Here is a 21,209-nt window from a genome sequence, read left to right as displayed (position 1 = left end):
AGTCTACCTCTGTTTGCAAAGGCATCGGGTAAAAGAGAGATTCATGATGGTAGGAGATGCTGGTGGACAGTGATGGTTTCAAAGGGGAAAAAGGATACCAGAAGAAGAGGTGGGCATGAGATAAAGACACTCTTCCCTTCAATCTTACAGTTCTGCCCAATGCCTGGCATATCTTGAAGGTTATGCTTCACATATAATGGACGCAAATAAACCAGAGACTGATGCAATTGTACTGCTTACGCTGTGTACTTCCAAATAGGAGGAACGAAACACGGATTAGAGCCTGAGATTCCTTGTCCTGCATATTAGCAAAGCATTTTAAAGGAACTTAACTACGTGCTCCGAATAAATAATGTGATTCGTGCAGAATGAGATGCTATTTTATTGTGCTAGTAGAATATGGTAATAATTTACGCAGTAAATCCAATCATACTTGGAGAGAATAAATGATGATGGCCATGCCTTTCTCTTGCCTTATATATTAATTATAGAGATCTAGTGCATTATAAATTTACTAACAATTTGAAAGAGGAAAATAGTTTTAAGATATTATGATATATCCTAGTGAAACATGTGAGCACATGAAAATTTATTTATTTATTTTTGAGACAGAGTCTCACTCTGTCACCCAGATTGGAGTGCAGTGGCACGATCTTGGCTCACTGCAAACCTCCGCCTCCTGGGTTCAGGTGATTCTCATGCCTTGGCCTCCTGAGTAGCTGGGACTGCAGGCACATGCCGCCATGCCCGGCTAATTTTTGAATTTTTGATAGAGATGGGGTTTCGCCATGTTGGCCAGGTTAGTCTCGAACTCCTGGCCTCAAGTGATCCGCCTGTCTCGGCCTCCCAAAGTGCTAGGATTACAGGCATAAGTCACCGTGCCTGGCTGAGCATGTGAAAATTGATTTCAGAAGTATCTATATCATATAGAAAATTCAAGACAAATTGGGAAAAATCTTATCTAAAAATATTTGCAACTTTTGCTTTTTCAGTGGAATTTATACCAGTTCCACTCTTTCTTGGTAAGTATAGGTTACAAAAGACTTGGGTCAGAGATTATTCTGCATTTCCAATTGTCTATTACTGCTATTTGGGCAGATCCCTTGTTCTGTGTTTTTCACATGATCTCAACATTTTTCTTCTGCTCCAATATTTATGGGCTGTGCCATTATCCAGGCGTTGGAGTGGTTTACTCTTCCAGGGTTTCTCAGGGAAGTATTTTCAACTGAGAATTATGTCCAGTGAATCTGGAAAAAAGTGGCCAACAGAGTAGGTGCTTTATACTTTGCCCATACCGGTTGGAAATAGGAACATAGAGAAAATAGGGAAAGTATAAACTTAGAAAACACTTTCTGTCAGTTTATGTTCTCTCCTAGCATTCATTGTTTCACTAGTGTTCTCTGTAAACCTTAATCGGAGCTTGACTGTGTCTCCATCCAGTGACTACGACTACAAAATTTAACCCAATGAAAGCATTTGCACAACTCAGTTTGAACATTCTTTTTTTTTTTTTTTTTTTGAGACAGAGTCTCGCCCTGTCACCCAGGCTGGAGTGCAATGGCGAGATCTCCACTCACTGCAACCCCTGCCTCCTGGGTTCAAGTGATTTTTCTGCCTCAGCCTCCCAAGTAGCTGGGATTACAGGCACCTGCCACCACGCCTGGCTAATTTTTTGTATTTTTAGTAGAGACAGGGTTTCATTGTGTTGGCTGGGCTGATCTTAAACTCCTGACCTATGATCCACCCGCCTCAGCCTCCCAAAGTGCTGGGGTTACGCGCGTGAGCCTGGGCACTCATTTTTAAGTCTGTTTATTTTTCAGTAGTTCTTCATTATTTTTCCACCATTTTAATTTATTCCTGGAATTGAAAAGAGAAACCTTCTGATGGATAATTGGCTGCTCATTAACAGGTGTTGAGTTCCCCCAGCGAACCACCCCTAGGTTCAGAAAGCCATGGTGGCTTCCTTTTGTATTTGGACACATCCACCTGTTCTACCAGTTCCCTGTTAATATCTTCAACTACTCCCTTATGGCCCATGCAATAAATGTGCCTGGTACTTTCCTATAGCCTGGGGACTAAACATCCTCCTTATGAGAATCTCCTTTATTCCTTCATGCTCAGAGTCTTCCTGATGAGTGACAAGAGCAGAATTTTGGGCATAGGCCATTAACAGGCCTGGCAAGTGGGTAGTGGCTGCTGGCTAAAACCCCATCTCTACAGAAAACTCTTTCATAGTGACACACCATTGAAAACTCACTTGGAGATTACCAGATAAAGTTTTGAACTTCTCGGGGAGGTTGGGTCTTGCTGCATGGTGAGCACTGCTCTGCACCCTACTAACCCACCTAACTCTTTGGCAAGTTCAGCCTGATTGCATTTCTGCCCCAGTCACTTCCTAATAAATGTTTTGTATTTATTTCTTGTAAGCCACTTTCCAAGACAAATTTTACCTTTCTCTGAATGCCCATTCTAAGGTTTTTACAGCCCTCAGGTATAAAACTTAATTAAAATGCCCAAATATTTATCGTAAGCTTGTGAATGTATACATTTGTTTGTCTTTTTCTTGCTTAACTTGTCCCTTCACTTACATTGGATCCATTTTATCTTTAAAATTATAAGCATGTGAATAGTAGAAAGCATTTAGGGATGTCTTCCAACCCTCCTCCCATCCTCTCCAATAGCCCACTCCCTCCTTAGGCAAAGGAGCCTTGATCAGCCTTGTTTAGATTTGGTTAATGGATTCTTCAGAGGATAATGTCTTAACTTGATATTTTAAGCCATGCCATTAATTACTAACATGCTTTTGTAACTTAATGCCAGTTCCTTCACTTCACTCTGCAAACCATTTTTGTTCTAAAATAAATTTCATAAAGGAATCACTTCTCTTTGCTTAGCTTCAGACGTCTAAATTAGCCCTAGGCATTCCTATTTATTTCTGGTTCTGAGGACTTTCTGGAATTAGATCTGACACAGAGTCCTCCACAGGGATCTGGCAGCTGGCAGCACCGGGATGGATGATGCACTGAAAGAGTGTAGAGTCAGAGTGACCTCAGGAACACATTAATCTCCATCTATGCACAGATATATGTCAGACTCATTCCTGAGAGCTCTGATATACAGAGCCCAAAAATCTTAGAGCTGGGGAGGACACTAGAGGCCATTTATTTTATTTATTAATTTATTTTTACTCATTTATTTTTTTGAAACAGTCTCGCTGTCCCTCTCAGGCTAGAGTGCAATGGCGCGGTCTCGGCTCACTGCAACCTCCGCCTTCCAGGTTCAAGTGATTCTCCTGCCTCAGCCTCCCAAGTAGCTGGGATCACAGGCGCCCACCACCATACCCAGCTAATTTTTTGTATTTTTAGTAGAGACGGGGTTTCACCATGTTGGCCAGGCTGGTCTTGACCTCCTGACCTCAAATGATCCACCCACCTTGGCCTTCCAGAGTGCTGGGATTACAGGGGTGAGCCACTGTGCCCAGCCCCATTTAGATCAAGTCTGACATTTTACCTACGAGACTGAGGCCCAGAAAGAAGTGACTTGCTGGAGTCGTAGAGCCGATTAGTACAAAAACCAGTATTAGAACCCAGGTCTTCTGGTTCCTGAAAATATACAGGGATTTGGGTATTTAAGAGTTTCAGTTCTTCCTGCTGATTTTAGGGCTTAACACATTAAGGAGACCTGAGAGTTAACTAGCAAAATTGAAATCACTATAATAAATTAACAATGTATATAGTGCCTGGGAGCTATGATTACAGGTGGCGTAAAAATGCAAAATGTAATGAGAATGATAACTTTACTGAGACGCTTCTAAAAATGGGATGATATGATGTCTGCCCAGGGCCAAATGGGAGGTGCTTCCCCCAACTAGCTAGTACTCTGTGACTTCATGGAATACATAGGAACGTTTGCCCAGTATGCCATGGCTTGCAACTGTGATGCCCAAAACATAACATTATCTTCATCATTCCCAAATTATTTATAAGAGTGATTTTCCTGGTAGACTGCAACTGATTGTATCATTTGATTTAGAAGCAGTTCCACAATTTACCAGTTGCTTTTCTTACGTCAATTGAAATAGAACAGTATGGGAGTAAAGTTTAACATAGTGTACAGTTTCTGGGAGTTTTGTGTTTGCTTTCTTTCTTACCATTATTGCATCAAAACACTTTTACCTCTTGTGGATTAGTTATGCATATCTACAGATCTGAACCTTTTTGATTCAAAAATCCCTAGGGGCAGAAAGCCTCTGGGATACTTAACAAATTGTGTTTGAACAATTACATAAGAAAGAGGTGGTCCCTGACTCATTAAGAACAACACATGACCAGTTACTTTCTTTTATTTGTAGCATTACTGGTCTGGCAGATGAAGGGAAAAACCATTACCCATAGATAGAGTTTAGCTTTATTCACTGAGATAGCCAGCAGCTTTCTCCCAATATGGATATGCTCCTGGTGGGTAGGGAGAAACTGGGCAGTACGATAATAGAGTCAGATGGGCTCCTGTCACTAAAATATCTGTATGCAAAATATTAGATTCATGTCACCCTAAAAGATATCTGCAGTCCCACTGGTATTTTTATGGAATTACGTAAATACATCATCTAACAAAGTAACAGCCTCCCACTCTTTCAAGGGTCCACCTTTTCTGGCCTATTCGGGAAGGGGGAACTTGTTCTCATATTACTCCTAATGCAATCAAGAGGATTTGATTGACTCCATGACCGTTCTGACACCTCCCAGCCACAGCCCCCTATATTTGTTGTATCTTCTTGTTCATGAACTTCAGCAAACTGGTAAGTGTGGGAGAGACTGCATTCACCTCCACCACTCTACTCTTTTGCTGCTCACGTGACCTCCACTCAAGATCATTCAAGTATGTCCTATGGGGAAGAGGACCACAACGGTCAATCTCTATTAGGTATTTTCTCAGGGACATAGTCTAGGTCCTTCCTCTGCCACTTTCAAGTTCTGCCCCATCTCGGTCCATCTGTAGCCAAATGTGGTAACTGAGCACTTCTCTGTGCAGTGTTCTAGATGCTGGGACAATGAGAGGAGATATGATGGTGGTTCCTGCTCAAAAGGAGATTTACATTCTGATGGTAGGAGAGACACAATTAAAAATAATCAGATAAACAAGATTCTTTCAGAAACCAACGAGAGCTCTGAGGAAAAAACACTATTCATTCATCACATACCATATCCCTATCTTTACATATCTGTGCATATCTGTTGTTTGGCTCCCCTTAGGGATTGCCACCACCACAAACAGAAAGGAATTTATTTATCTTCCAATCTCCTGTACAGATTATGGAGGATGCGGCAGCTCCCAGCAGTGCATTTCTCACTACCTGATTTGTTCAGTCTAGAATAATTTCCTGCGGTACTTCAGTCATCCTCCTCCCCCAGGTCTGATTGGGTCAAGGTTTCTCTGTCATCGTGTGGTGCAGGTTGTCTGCTCATCTTGGTTGTCATCCACTGGGTGATCACTGGATCCAAATAGACACCCAGCCCCAAGAGTAATTCTCAGAGCAGTCAGAAGACACATTGAGAAAAAGAAGCACAATCTTCACAGATGCCCCTGCCCACACCAAGGAAACCACTTAACAACTTCATGAGTCTTCTTGGCTGGCAGATGTTTGCTCTTTACACAGGAATCTTCAGGGATATAAAAGACAGAACTATTTCAGGCCTGCCTTCTCCCTGTGGGTCATCTCTTAGCTATACTAAGGTTGAGCAGAAACTTAGCTATTAATATTTTTCCCTGTTATATCTGAAGCCAAGCCAATTTCTTGACCTGGGCATTCTCCTTTCATCTTTATTTGAAGGGAATCAGTTTCAGGACCCATTCCTCTCTCCTAGTAACTTTCCAGGAATGTGTGGCCGATTGTGCTTCAGTTACATAGGAAACATACTTATCAGTTTTGGGCATGGCACAAACTATGAAGGATGGCAAATATGTTTTGAAGCATGTCTTCATATGACCTATTAAAAATGTTGAATACACGAGGCCAAAAATAGATGACAGAATCAAATTTATTTTTCTTAATAGGATGGAATGATGTGTTTCAACCATAGATATATATATTGAATTCTAAACCTTATCTGCCCTAGTTCAGGGTGAGGGAGATCAGGTATGACTTGACAATAGTTGATCTGAAAAGACCCTAAGGGCATCAGTAGACCATGAGCTCACCCTACATCCACAGAATGGCATAGCAACAAAAAGGGCAAGTGCCTAGAACCAGGGATGATGTATTCCCACTGACATCTGCCCTGATAAACTCCAATCTGGAATACTGTGTCTAATTTGGGGACTAACTCACTGACAGGGATACTTATAAACCAGAGCGCATTCAAAGTATGTTGGCTCCAGTGGAAGGGCATCTGAAAACTATATAATATAATGAACTGTTTCTGGAACTGAGGAATTTAATACAGAAAGAGAAGACTTGTGGTAGACATAAGTTTCTTCCAATATTTACATGGCTAGTGTGTAGAAGAAGAATGAGTTGGTAGAAACCATGTTGTACAAGACAATTGATGGCAGATGGATAGGAATTTCAAACTAGAACAGTCCAACAGTGGAACAAGCTATTTAACAAAAAAGTGAGCACTTTGTCACTGAAAATGATCAAGTAGGGGCTTGAACAGATCTGTAAAATGTAAATCATTATTACCTTCATTTTATGCAAGTTTTTATTATGATCTTTGTGACAACTCTTCTTAGTCTTCCTTTTTGACCCACAATATGGAAAAATCCAAAGTATGAATATTTTTCAGCGTTGACCCTCTCATCTTCCTCCTCTCTTATTTGTGCATAAAGTTTTCATCACCTTCCAAAGTACCGTCCTCTCTGGTGAATGCCTGATGGAGCATGGTAAGTGGTAAATTACTATGGCCTGGAAGGCTCAGTAACTACCAGGAAGCGACTTGGGCACTGGAGAAAATCTGGCTCATTATATTATTTAAAAATGAGCCTTATTAAGAAATTCACAAATGTATTGCTTTAAAGTGAAACTTGCACTAGAATAAATACTTGAAAATTATACAACTAAAGAAACTCCTTTCAAAATTAGTATTCTAGAGGGAATCAGATGAGTGTTTATTAACTAAATGTGCTCCTTGCCTGGTGAATATATAATAGAAATGTGTGAGAACATCGCTGTGTAATGCTTTCTAAGTTTTCCTGGCATTATTCATGCAGCCTGTGTCAGCCATGAGGAAGTCGTGGTGGGTTCTGTGTAGGACTAAAATTCATTTGTCTTTTGAGTCAGTGTTTGCTTACATTTCTGCTACTTATCTGGATCGTAAGTTTGATAACTCAGCTTATTGTGCTCATGTTATCCACATAAAAATGGAGTAATTATTTCCATTTGCCTCATCAAACCATTGTGAGCAGACTTTTCAGCTGAACATAGTAAAGAGAAATTAAATGACATCTTTCTACAACCAACGCTAGCATATTTGCTATTTTGCACTGCCTTCATAGGCAAGACTATGCTTTTGAAAAACCTAGGAAATATTTTAGAGTTGATCTCAAATTATACTAAAGCCCACCTCGATGGTCATGGGCAGAAGAAGAGAGGTGTAACTCAGTGCTCTACTTCTGGTGGAGATCAGACTTAAGCGTAGTAAGTATAGTTTGTGCTGAACTTTTGTTTCTACCATAACTTCAGAAGAGAGAACCAAATCTCTGTAAGGAGATAATGTATCCTATTGTCTTTCAGGTGATTCTTTGAAACGTTCGTTAGTTTCAAAATCTGTTTATTACCTGTGTTCTTATTGCCATTGTAAAGATATATCAGTTCTTTAGTTTTCATCTGTATTCCTAAGGAATTTAAAAACAGAGGTTCCAAGTAGGAAAATCCAATAGCTACTTTGAGAGCCAGTGATACCATCCACAGATATTAAGAACAGGTAGAACGTTAGCTGGGAAACAAGAAGTAGAAACAGCAGTCCACAAATGTCTGCTGAACTCTACCTTCTGAACAGACAGGGCGTGTCTGTCTTATTTATGTTTATATCTCCAGGCTCTAGCACAATGCCTGGCACATAGTGGGCACTCAAGAAGTATTTGTTGAATTTGCAATAAATCATAAATGGAAGGGTGAGTTAGAAATGGAATGGCCTTACAGTATGGTCTCTGAGTTTATTATTCAAGTTATTTAGTAACATGGTGATTTAAATTCCACATTGTAACTTTGCTTAATAATATTAATGTCCTTTTAGCATAGATAGTAGGTCTCAAGCTGGGCTTCATCTGAAACTCAAAAATCTTAATGTCCCAGGCCACCCCCTCAGACCAATTCAAGCAGAACCTTTAGGAGTGGAACCTGGATAACAGAATTATTTAGGGCCCTTTAGAAAATTCTAGAGAACCATTACAGTGGGGTGTGTGGGGTGTGTGTGTGTGTGTTCACACATGTGTGTGAAACATAATTTAAGCTCCATATTACGAGTTTCACTTGATACTACTTCTCTCCTTTGGCAAGGGCAGGGATTGAGGGTCTAGGGGGGAGAACTTGCACCAGACTATAGAAAATGCATAAATATGTATGGAGGAGTTGGTGCTATAAATCATTTCACTATTAATTATGCCATGGCCTGTTTTTATGTTCACTCTTCTTTATAAATGAGATGAAATAGCTTTACAATGTGCCTAACATCGTTTTAAAATGCCACATAAATTCACTCCTGTTTTTATGGGGTTGAAAAATTTTAACACAAAAATAATTTGCCTAGCTTGAAGAATTTGCATAAAACCATCATAGGGGTGTGTTAAAAATTACTGTTCTTCCTTTTAATGTAAGAGCGCAAGATAGGATGGAGGATAGATTTCATTCTTATGGTGCCCCAGGTGAATCTCACATTTGCATATTAAAGATTCAATTTAAAATAAACTCCCAAGTCACAACGGGCATTTACCCTAGAATACATATTTCAGCATCAGCCTAGGGCCATGCAAGGAAAACTCCTAGAGGGACAGCAGAGTCCATAGTTGTTCTAGCTATGCACCTCTTGTGTTTACCTTTACAAATGTTAGCAGGAGAATATGGTCTGGGTAGCCCACCCCTAATGCCAGAAAGAAAATGTTAAATTATAGAGTCAAAATGGTATAGCAGTTTGACTTTTACTTCTCAAGGTCTTGTGGTTCCATTATCCCTGGCAACAGTTGGGCTGTCTTATTTGAGTAAGTTGGTGAAAGCTAACACGTGCTATTGGAAGTGAGGAGATACTGGGAATAGCTTCTCTCTTAGGGAACAATAAATATTACCTAAAAGAAATGAACTCTGGAAAGAACAATTAGAAGGTGCAGGGCATGTGTGCAAGTTAAGACAGGCTTGGGTTTGGCTTAGGTAGCTGTTGATTTCAGGACATCAACTTGGTACCAAAATTAGCTCAAGGCAATCCATCAACAATTGTAGCATTTCTTTTCTCCTTTTTGGGTTTGCCCAGCACCTCAGTCTAGTATTTCCTTATTCACTAAATGATACAGAGACTAGCCCTACCATCAATAATATCTTTCATTAGTGTTAAATGAGAGGTACTACGTTAATTTGATATTTATTAATTTCTTAATATTTATTTTAATACTTCAATGTGATAGAATAGCTTTCCCTTAGGTTAACTTTAGTGGTTTTCTTGTTTATAAAGTTAAAGGCTTACAAAGAAAAAGAGAGAAAGAGAAAGGGAATTCAGCTTAGGTATTTCTGCAGAACATTTAAATTAATTCTACTCTTTATATAGTGTCTCTGCTTTATCTGCCACCTTGATTGTTTTTGCCCCATCTTCGTTTGTGGCATAAGCTGTTTGGAGTTTGGCCAGCGTATCTACATGAGTAATGTGTTTACTGCTACGATGGGGGAAGGCTCCAGTTTCAGTGCTTAGCATGGCTTGGTCTGTAGTTTGTTCCTGGCTTAAATGACTTACAGTACATGGGGTGTTTTAAGGCCCGATAGTCTTTTTTTTTTTTTTAATCCTAGAGATTTGCTTGAAAGATGAAGCTGTCACAGAGGCACCCAAGGAAGTCATGACAATTCTCCTTCACTGTGCAGCTGCATTTAGGAGAAATGCAGAAAAGTGCAGAAGTTGCAAGAGTGTAATGTTTACAGAAAAACAAACCTAATCTTTTTACATTTTGTTCAATGACTTTGTTTTGTTTGAAGTGTTACTTCTCCTGTGCCCCCCGCCCCCTGCCCACCGCCTCCCACCTCCTTGACCAACCTAACTTTTAACCCAAAACAGTTTCCAGTTCTTTGTGATTGAAAATTGGGTTCATATAGGGGAACTCCATCTTCCTCACATGATGACCAAACCTGCGCCTCCAGACTCTTCCTCCTTCAGTAGGTTACACATCACATCCAGACACGCCTTGCTTACCACATCCCCACCCTGACTTGGAGACATCCAGGGACATGGACATCTGCAGGAGTCAGTCCCAAGGCACCAATTTCACTTTCCCATCTTCTTTCACACCATATCCTTGTAAGAGCTCTGCTCATGTAAACTGGCTTATCCATTGTCACCCCAAACTGTCTTCTACTATCTCAACTTTGCCTGTTTTCCCATACTATTTCCTCTTCATTATTGCTTTCTGTATTAGTCAAGATTCTCCAGAGAAACAGAACTAATAGGAGGTATGGATTCAAGCGCACATGTATGAATGTATGAATCTATCTATGTATCTGTCTACCTATGTGTCTGTCTGTCTGTCTGTCTGTCTATCTATCTATCTATCTATCTATCTATCTATCTATCTATCTATCTATCTCTATCTATCTATCATCTATCATCAAATAAAGAATTGGCTTGTGTGCAAAATCTGCAGAGCCAACCTCCTAGTTGAAGTCTGCAGGTCATGGACTGCTGTAGAACCAGAAACAGCCAATATTCTAGTTTGAAGGTCATCAGGTCAGACAGGAGAATTATCCATTATTTGGGAGAGCATCAGCCTTTTGTTCTATGTAGACTTTCAGCTCACCCACGTTAGGGAGGGCAATCTGCCTTACTCAGTCTATGGATTTAAATGCTAATCTCATTCCAAAGGAAGTTTTCAGAATCATGTTTGACTAACTATCTGGACACTCCATGACCCAGTCAAATTGACACATACAATCAACCCTCACACTCTCCTTACAAACACTTGAAGCCAGTTATGGTTACTCCCCTAGAGACAAAGTTCTTCAACCTAAACCTCTCGGGCCTTCAGCCATTCTTCATACAGTGTAGTTTAAGGTACATTAGCACCCTGTTGCCCTTTCTCCTCACCTCCTCACAGTTTTATCCCAAAGCAGGGTGCTGGTTTTACTCCTCCTGTTCTCCAAGACTAACCAGACCTCCCTTGTTTTTTTGGTTTTATTCTTTTGAGGCACTCAATAAAAATGATTCCTGGATGTGTATGCAGAATAAAGAACTTCTGTAGCCTCTAGGACCCACCGTTTATGTTTAGTTGAATGCAAGTGTTCATCTATTTGTGTTTTTCAAATAGATAGTTTATCAGACTGGGAAGAAATGGTGGCATGAGGTTTGGAGTTTTTGAAGCTGGCTTTATCAGAGAATAGTAGATTGGAATATTAAATCTTCATTAGGTCAAGGGACAGCTGTGGCTCTGATTTGATTCCAGGCTTGAATAGAAATTGTTAAATTGTTTTTCTAGAAGTAATCAAAAATACTAATATTTAAAATGAAAGCTCTTTGATTTTATAAAGTATAGTCAAAGGTTATCTGTCCTTTGATTAAATCATTGTAAAATATGAACTTCAGTCCAATAATAATTTTTCACTTAGATTACTTTCAGAGGCATTGTTTTTACTCAGGTAACAGTTTATGAGAAGGCCTGAGAACAATTCTGATTGTGTCTGTAGCACCTTCATAGCTGTTCCAATATGTTCATGGTCTTTCAGCTTGCCGTATTTCCATGCCTTGGTCCATTCTGTTTATTCTGCCTGGAACACCCTCTCATGCCTGCCCATTTGAGACACCCTCTTATTTACAGTGCTTCAGCTCAATGGTGTCTACTCTGAAAGGTCTTCTCTGACTTCAGCAGGCCAACTTCGGCATTCCTTCCTGGCAATGATGCACCATGTACATTTTTTTTAAATCTCACTTGTCACATTGTATGTTTTCTATTTCCACATCTGCCTTTCTGCAACAACAGTGCCTTTAAAAACATCACACATTAATACATACTTGTTACTGTTATGCTTCTCATATTAGCGATTCAATGGTGAGCATTATGGATGTGGTCTGTTAGCATTTGGTTGTATGTCCCCTCCAAATTGCACGTCATGTGACCTTTAATGTTGCAGATGGGGCCTAGTGGGAGATGTTCGGGTCATGGAAGCAGATCCCTCATGAATGGTTTTGTGCTGTCCTCCTGGTGATGAGTGAGTTCTCACTCCATCGGTTCACGAGAGCTGGTTGTTTAAAAGAGCCTGGAACCCCCTTCCTTCTCTCTTGCTCCCTGTCTTGCCATGTGACATGCCTGCTCCTCCTCCACCTTCCACCATCAGTAAGAGCTTCCTGAGGCCTCACCAGAGGCTGCGCAGATGCTGGTGCCGTGTCTGTTCAGTCTGCAGAACTGTGAGCCAAATAAAGGTTTTTCCTTATAAATTACCCAGTCTTAGGCATTCCTTTATAGTAATGCAAAACAGACTAACACATGCTCCCAGCCTTGTGAACCTTCAAGCCTAATGTGGACCGAAGCCATGCCATCTTTGTCACCAGTACTTATTAGATCAACAAATAAAAATGGATTTATGCAGTAGACTCCTTAAATATAGGGACAATATTTTATGGGTTTTTTTTGTTTTGTTTTTGTTTGTATACTCAAAACTTGGCATAATTATGTGTTGAGTGAAGGGAGGAATGATTAATTTAAGTAATTTCATTGTTGACTTTCAGTTTTAGATGAGCAAGTAACTTTTCAGAAAAACCTCATTTAAATGTTTATGTTAATTTCTTTTCATAAATGCTGTTTTGAAGCTGATAATTTTAGGGGTAATGAAAATTCAAAAGTCAGGTCATCTCCCAGGGAGAGTGAGTAGGATGATATGACACTTTTACTAGCATGAGATATTTAGACAATTCTAATCATAGTTTCAGTAATTTATAAAATTATTAACATCAACTGTCAGTTATCTTTAGACTTCAAAGGTAGAATTTAACCTTTAACTCTGTCCAAATCTGTCATGTAAACAACCTAAATTAACTACCCTTTGAGATCAAAAATTAATATCTTACAAGGGTTTTCTCAGAGTATGCTAATTCTTTGAAGTTTCCTGAAAACCAAATTCAAATTCGAGACAATTAAATGTTAATAAATTTCTAGTGATCAGAGAGACAAATACAAGGAAGATTAATATTCTTTCTCCACGGTTTGGAGACAGGCTCTCAAAGTGATCAAATAAAATGTTACCTTTGAAAGTGACACCTTACGTTACAGTGCCTGGATGTCCTTCTATAGTTAAGGAACAGAGTTTTTTCCTTCTTTCTGAGCATTGAGATGGGTGCAAGGGTTGGTGAGTTCCCTTGAGGAGGTCATAGTAAGAATGAATGTATGTATTCATTCAGCAAGTTTTTATTGAGAAACTGTCATTGGCAGACATTGTATTCAACACTGGGATTATAGACAAGAAAAGCATGGATCTTGTCCTGTGGAGCTTACTCTTGGGGGGGCAGGGGGATAAAAACCACAAATGCACAGAAAAATAAACACAAAGTAAGTAACAAATAAAGACACTGTCATTCAGAAATACTCCAGAGAGCACTGTATTTCACAATTCACATTTTGACCTAATTTTAGGAAGGGATTTAGCCAGAGCCTTGAGTTGGGGATTTAACTGTAAATGTTTACTCAGGATGCAAAGTTTGCACAGAGCCTCAGAACCACAGCCATCCTCGCCTACTGCTCAGCACACATCGCCACCCCCCGGAGCACGCTTTCTCACTTGAGGAAATAAGGCTAATGTGGGAATCATTGAGCTCAGCTCTGTGCCAGCTCTGTATTGACCTTGTATGTTCAGCTCTGTAATTTTAAGACTTCATAAATATAAAAATACTTACTTTTTATCTTCAGTTTGGCTTTAATTTCTCTTCTCTGGGAGAACTGTAAACCTGCCAACTTTAAAGTTAGTTGATCTATTTATTCTGAGCTATAGGAATACAGAATAAGTCAGCTGTTATTTTTTTAAAAGTTAGAGCAATCTGAACTGATATCCTAGGGAAAAAGTTTATTGCGTGCATTAAAAATGGAATTTGGTTTATTTCCATGGTTTTGGAGCAATTCAGTGTGCACGTATTTATTGCTTAGATGCATGCTATTACACCTATTACAGAAGTACAGAGGCTTAGGATGATATTTTTAATGTCCTTCCTCTTAAAAATGTTTAACTTTTCTGAAGCTCTTTTGTATTTTTCTGACGACAGCCTCATAGGATCACCTGAGGACAGGCCTCATTGTCTTGCATCCTGATTATTGAGATCAACACAGGGGTAGCTATGGACAGCAGCTGACCCCAACTACTCTGAAGGTGACACACTGTTTTCTGGGTGTTTCTGGGTTCTCTACAGCCGGCCTTCTGCAGGTGGTCACCTCTGTGGTCAGAGCCAGGTCAGCTAGAGTGGAAGGGTCAGAGGGTAAGGGTTCAGGGTCCTAATTGAGACTTTCCCACCTGGGGGCTATGGGCACTGTGGATATCATCCTGCTGCCCAATCTTGATGCAAGTCTTGTGGGACTGCCAAAGCTGGACATCCAAGCCAGCAAGAGCTAGCACAGGGAGAGCTTCCTAATAAGGAGTAATAGGGGCATCTGGACAAGTGGTGGAGCTTGGCAGCGGTTTCATAGAAGGCAGGCATTTGGCATCAAGAGTTACTTCAGCAGGTAGGGGATACCTAGCTTAGGTTCAAAGGTGAGAGTACATACTGGAGGAGGTATGAGGATGGTACTGAGAAGCACAAACCGAAATCCAAAGTTCAGAGGACAGGAGGAAGGGGATTACTAAGGCAGAACCTCAGCATAAAGCAAAGGAATCCAGCTACCAGAACTGGAGTGCAGGCAGAAGAAGAGAAAAGTCCAGTTACAATGACTGAAATTGTAGCAAATGCCCTTGGAGTCTTACAGGGGTTTGGGTTGTTTACCTGCAGGGAGAGGAGTGAGGTAGGGGCAGAGAAAGGACACATCTGACCCTAAGGATCAGCAAGTCCTCCCTGGGGTGTGGGACCTTGGAGTGACTGGAGATAGTGTACCTGGTGAAGCTCGGTATTTTTGAAGGAGTCTGTGTAATTCCCCACATGCACAGTGTGTTTCCTTATCTTTTCTCAGTTCCACATTGTGGTCCTTCTATTCCTGGTTTACAGCCCCTTCCTAGGGATTCAAATGCCCATTGCTCAATATTCAGCATATGCTTACTGAGCACCTACTATGTGCTCATACTAGTTACAGTGTGCATTAAGTTACGTTCTCTGAGGGCTCCAGTGGTCAATGAGTCAGAGTCCGCATCTTCAAGGTGTGGACGCTATGGTGCTGAGGTATGAAAAGGATGTGAATAAGCCCAAGTCGAGATGCTAAGTGGTGGAGGGGATATGAGTGGTCCGGAAGACCACAGCTGTCTAGAGGCAGAAAGATAGGGCTGCAGGAGTGTTTATGGAAGGTTTCTTAGAGGAACCCTTCCTTGAGTTGAACCTTGGAGATTGACTTTCAGTAGGTATAGAGCAAAGGATAAGGCAGAGGAAAGAGAAGGTGTAGAGATAGGAAAGCATTCTCTTGGCATTTAGGACAAGGAGACAAGGTTGGAACTGAAATGTAGCGCTGCAGAGATGTGCCCACATTTGGTAGAGCCTAAGTGTCAGATTAATTCCACTAAATTACATTGAAGCTTCAGGTGGTAGTTCCAGAGCTTTCTCGAATATTTTATGCAAGACTAATACAATGAAGGAAGTGCTTAGTTTTACACAGGGTGAATTAAATGGGCACTTAAGGAAGAAAAGCATGTCAGAACACATATGCAATTGTGAGAGCATCATGAAGTGCTGTGATGGTAACAACTTGATGAGGGAAAGAAAGGAATCAAAGATGGCTGCTGTTTTGAATCCAGCCGACTCAGAGACTACTGGTACGATAAATCACATTAGGGAAGTCTGTGTGTGCGTGTGTGAGTGTGTGTGTGCGCGCACGCACGCGTGTGTGTGAGGTAATGAATGCAGAAGAGTGAAGTACAAATAGAAGGTTGATTAGGCAGCTAGCTAGAAAGAGATGTGAACATGTTCAGGCAATTAGAATGTGGTGCCACAGCTCAGGGGATGTGTTAGGGACTGAGACAGAAGAGAGGTCAGAACTTTGGCTTTCATATTCATTGAAGGCACAAAAGGAAAACAAGGAGCAGGAGAGAGAAACAGAGACACAACCATTCAGAATAGATGACAGTCAGGAAAGTGCGTTACCAAATCAAGAGGTGAGAGTTCGTGAAGAAGATATCATATCTTGTTGCTGTATAATAATTAAAACTCATCTATCTATCTCTATGTAAAAATGGTATTATACATAGGACAGAAGTCACCAATTAAGATGAATAAGAGTATCATATTTAATCAAGTGCATACATCCATTAATATCCATTTTCAGAATGTAAACAGCTTAAAATAAAAGCTGACAGAAGTCCCCTGTGTCTACTATAACAAAACCAATGGTCACTGTATAAATAACTTTTTATTTTGCTTCTCTGCTGAAGAATCTGGGCACAATCTCCTTATCTGCGGACCATCGGGGTCAAAGAAGGAACGGGTAACATTGCACAAAATCCCATTTTCATCTGCCACTGAGCATCGGAGCTCCTCCTCTGTGTCAGCAGCCCACACCTTCCTCCAGGCATGGAGCGCAGGGCCATAGTGCCGTCTCCTTTTGGTATTTCCCCTCATGAGCTTGGAAAAGACAATTTGGTACTTACTGTAGTGTGGGGATTGAAAATTTCTATATGGCCAGGTGCAGTGGCTCATGCCTATAGTCTCAGCACTTTGGGAGGCCGAAGCAGGTGGATCACTTGAACTCAGGAGTTCGAGGCCACCTCCTGAGCTCAAGTGATCTATGTCTCCACAAAACATAGAAAAATTAATCTGGGTGTGTGTTGTACACCTGTAGTTCCAGATACTTGGGAGGCTGAGGTGGGAGAATTGCTTGAGCCCAGGAAGTTGAGGCTGCAGTGAGCTGTGGTCATGCCACTGCACTCCAGTCTGGGTTACAGAGTGAGACCCTGTCTCAATACATACATAAATACATATGTACATACATACACACATGCATACATACATACATACCTACATACACACGTGGTTCTATAATCTGCAGAGTAAAGTGAGATGCTGTATGCTTGAAAATTGCTGAGAGTAGATTTTAAGTGCTCTCAACACAAAACATTGATAAGTAAGTGAGATAATGTGTATGTTAGTTTGATTTAGCTATTTAACAATGTATACATTTTCAAAACATCATGTTGTACATTATAAATATATACATTTTTTATTTCTCTATTAACACAATACAAAGCATTAGACCTAACTATTCAGGACAAGTGGTCAAATGGTTCACAGTAGGGAATAGTGGGCTTGGTCCATATTTTCAAGCAATCATTTGCCTTAAATTTCAAGTTAAATATGATATTTTTAAAGAACACCATAAGATTAAGATATGTAATGACACTAAAATTACAGCCTTACGGCAGAGCTTACTAAGGCTTAATGATGGAAAACCTACAGCTGCATTGTATTTGGTGTTATCAGGGCTTGTCTACAACATGCTCTTGGTGTTAGCAAACGTGGTTTATATTATGTATGAATTACTTGGGTATAGATGTAAATATCACTTCTATATTTAGACTCTCATATTGGGTTCTGCCTAGAGCTCTATGAACAACTTTGTTATTAGAAAATTTATGATCTGTAATTTGTAGACATGTCAAAAAATATACCAGAATGAATTAATAAAGACACTTTAAACAGATGGTTCTTAAAAAAAAAAAAAACTTCTATATGGGATACAGTATACTGAACTGAAGCGAGATGTGAAAGACAATACATTCTTGTCTGAAAATCTTCGCAGATGTCAATGACAATAAATGCTGGACAGAAACAATAAATTCTGGACTTTTTAGCAGGAAAATTGCTTGGAACAATTTATTTCCCCAGAATCTCAACCACCTTAAGTTAGCATCATAGATCATTGTATCTTGATCTCCTGTGCATATGAACTAAGGGGAAATGGAAAGTTTCAGGAAGAGTCTGAAGGTCAAGGTGGCCCTAAGCTTTAGCTTCTTGAATCTAAACCACTCTTACCACGGTGAAAATGAATTTTTGATCAACCCACTATTGACCATGTGTCCTTCCTAAGGCTACTTTTAAATTTGGAGAAAGGTACAGCATGGCTTTCCTTGTTGTTAGAATAGGAGGGGCCTGGTTGTTCATAAAATATTGGAATAGCCTTAGGTTTTCACGCTTGTGTATTTATGCAACTTAAAAGAAGAAACCCCGCTGGACTTGGAGGAAAGAGATTTAGGTTTTAGTGCTAGTTGTGTGGTACTAACTAGTATATAACTAGGTCATTTACATTATGGTCCTTATATTTCTAACTTTAAAATAAAGTTATTTTTCAGCATAAGCAATATTTTATTTAGGTTTTACACCCATTCTTAAAAACTCATTCTTGGAAACTGGTATCTAAACCAACATCTTTAAATTTGTTTGAAGCTTTGGCCAGAACTCATGATGTTTACATTTGTCAAGTGTAATTACCCCTTGACCATTAAAAAAGAAATCCTGTTTGGATGTACTTTTGAGCTGATTAGGAAAATTATTTGTTTTGAAAAGATGAATGCATTTTAATACTGGTTGATGAGGCTTGTTTGGACTATGCAATACAGTTGAGGCAGTTTTTATTCTGATTTTGATTCCCACTCTTTTGTGTGTATTCCCAACCATCCACTTCTATGAGAAGAGCAAACAATAGGAACTGTAGCCCAAGCACGGGTGAGTCATTACTCATAAGAATGACAGAAAAGCAGTTTCGAGTGCTACAAGTGACATTAATGCTATATAATCATGGCTCAGGATATTTCGGCTGCCCTCATTTTTGTCGGCAGTAGCAGCTACAGCAAAGTGCCATTGTTGGGTATGCTGCGAAGAGATGGCCCTCTATCTGATGTCAGTTCCAATTTTTTGAAACACTTAATCCACATGATTTATAGGCCATCTTTAAAGTTCAGATGTATTCACCAACTGTGAGCTTCTAAAAACAGCCAGTCTAGCTGTTCATAAGTAATATTTGCTACTGAAATCCAGATTCAACAGATGTGTATCAAGTACTGGATATTTTCACATGTATAGGCTCCTTGTACCCTTGCAAGTACCTGTGAGGTGGGTCTTGTATCAATTTTCATAAATGAAGGTGTACTAACAAAGGTTAAATGTCTCATCTGAGCTCATACGACTAACAATGGCACAACCAGGTCTGAACTGTTACCAACAGGAGCTAGTGCTGAAGGGCTCCACCCCTTAGGTTCTGACGCCTGTGCAGCCACTGATTGATGAGCTGAAATGGTGGTCTTACGAGTAAGGAGAGAAAAGAATATCCAAAGAAAAAATATGAAAGACCCCACACCAATGAGAAAACCCAGCCAACTCAGACCTTCCTGATCTTTCCATGAAAGGACAGTCCTCACATGCCCAAGGTTTGGACTGGATTTGTGTCTTTCAGCCTCTCAACCTAAGTGATCCTTCAACAATCTCTGCAAGTACATGAAGAATAAGGATATCTACATTGAGGTCTCCTCATCCCAAGCTCTTAGTGAACTGCTGCATGGGCTAGGTATGTCCATGGTACCCTTGGGTATTTTATGCCTTCAAGACAGACATCCTCCATCATGATAACAGTATTTTCAGTACCCACTCAATCTCTCTGCTGCCTTCGACTCCTAGCTTAGACCAGGAGCAGAATAAGAAGGGATAAGAGCATTGACTTTGGAGTCAGACAGTTAAGGTTGTCACTGACTCGCTGTGTTTTTAGGCAAGATAGTTAACCTCTCTGTCCCTCAATTTACTTTTCTGTAAAATGACAATACCAATAATAGCTATTTCACAGGGTTAGCAGGAGGGGTAAATAAGTATATAAATTCTCTATTTGCTTTGTGTTGTCCAATTATCATCAATAGGCTGATAAGTGTGTATGTGTAGTTATCGTTTTTTTCTTTAAATTCTTCTTTTTGATTCTCTTTAGCCTTTACCTACTTGCTTTTTTATCTCTAGCTTCTCCTCAATGCTCTTTAAATTCTTATTTTATAAAATAAGTGTGTCATCCAAACATACTTTTCCAACAACCCATTCTTTGGGGAAAAAAAGTACAGTTACAGCTTTAATTATCACCTAGGTTTTGATAATGCTCAAATTGAGATGCATTTTAAATAGGAGGCTTTTGAGAATCTACCATGTGCCAAGTTCTGGGAGAGTGTCTCTTACATGTATTTTATTGATCTCTCTCAAATGCAAGCATATACTATTATTTTGACATTAAAGAAGAGAAAGTGAAGTCTCAGAGAGATTTACTAACTTGCCCTAAGTCTCACAGCAGGTAGATAACAGTTATCACTGCTGGCTGCCTGCTGAGCTATAAGAGGTTCATTTTTCACAAACCATTTACAGATTCATTTACAAGGCATGTAATAATGTTTTGAAGAATTTGGGCAGTATGGCAAGTGTCAGGTAAGAGGAAACTTGTAACTCAAAAAAGATAATAGAGCTCAGGGTCAGTTGTAAGCCTTGTTGGAATTTTTTTTGTTTTCTTTGTAGCAATTTAGGGTCTCTTGTCTCAGGCTAGTCACATAACCATTTCAAACCTCATTTTAAGAATGAGAATCATAACGTCGATGTGAGCTTTTTAAAATAGTATGGATAAGAAAAGTGTTTGTAAATCTTCAGTCATAATAGAAATGTAAATTTTATTACTCTTATTATTTATGTTTTAAACTTACAGAATTCTACTTGTAATCTCACACACAGATTGGTGAATATTAATTATATTGGGCAAGATGCATTCTGAATGCCTGATATAATTTTGGCCAACAAAAGTTGGAGAATGGTGCGCTTTTTTAAAAAAATCATATTTCGACTTTAGAAGGAAGCTCTGCTAGCATCAACTGAATTTTGGAGCCATTTTAACCAATT

At 39.8% G+C, this 21,209-nt stretch overlaps 1 protein-coding gene and 1 pseudogene across 1 annotated transcript in view; both read left to right on the top strand.

The window, feature by feature from the left end:
- The window catches only part of LOC105477531 (heparan sulfate 6-O-sulfotransferase 3), a 759,454-nt gene that overhangs the window by 451,129 nt on the left and 287,116 nt on the right, over nt 1-21,209 (top strand). The window lies entirely within an intron of this gene.
- The window catches only part of LOC105477498 (AMMECR1-like protein pseudogene), an 82,754-nt pseudogene that overhangs the window by 30,722 nt on the left and 30,823 nt on the right, over nt 1-21,209 (top strand).

This window comes from Macaca nemestrina, chromosome 16 (genome assembly GCF_043159975.1).
Source record: "Macaca nemestrina isolate mMacNem1 chromosome 16, mMacNem.hap1, whole genome shotgun sequence".
Classification (NCBI taxonomy): Eukaryota; Metazoa; Chordata; class Mammalia; order Primates; family Cercopithecidae; genus Macaca; species Macaca nemestrina.
The sequence above is the reverse complement of the archived record's forward strand: the minus strand, read 5'-3'. Positions and strand labels throughout refer to the sequence as shown.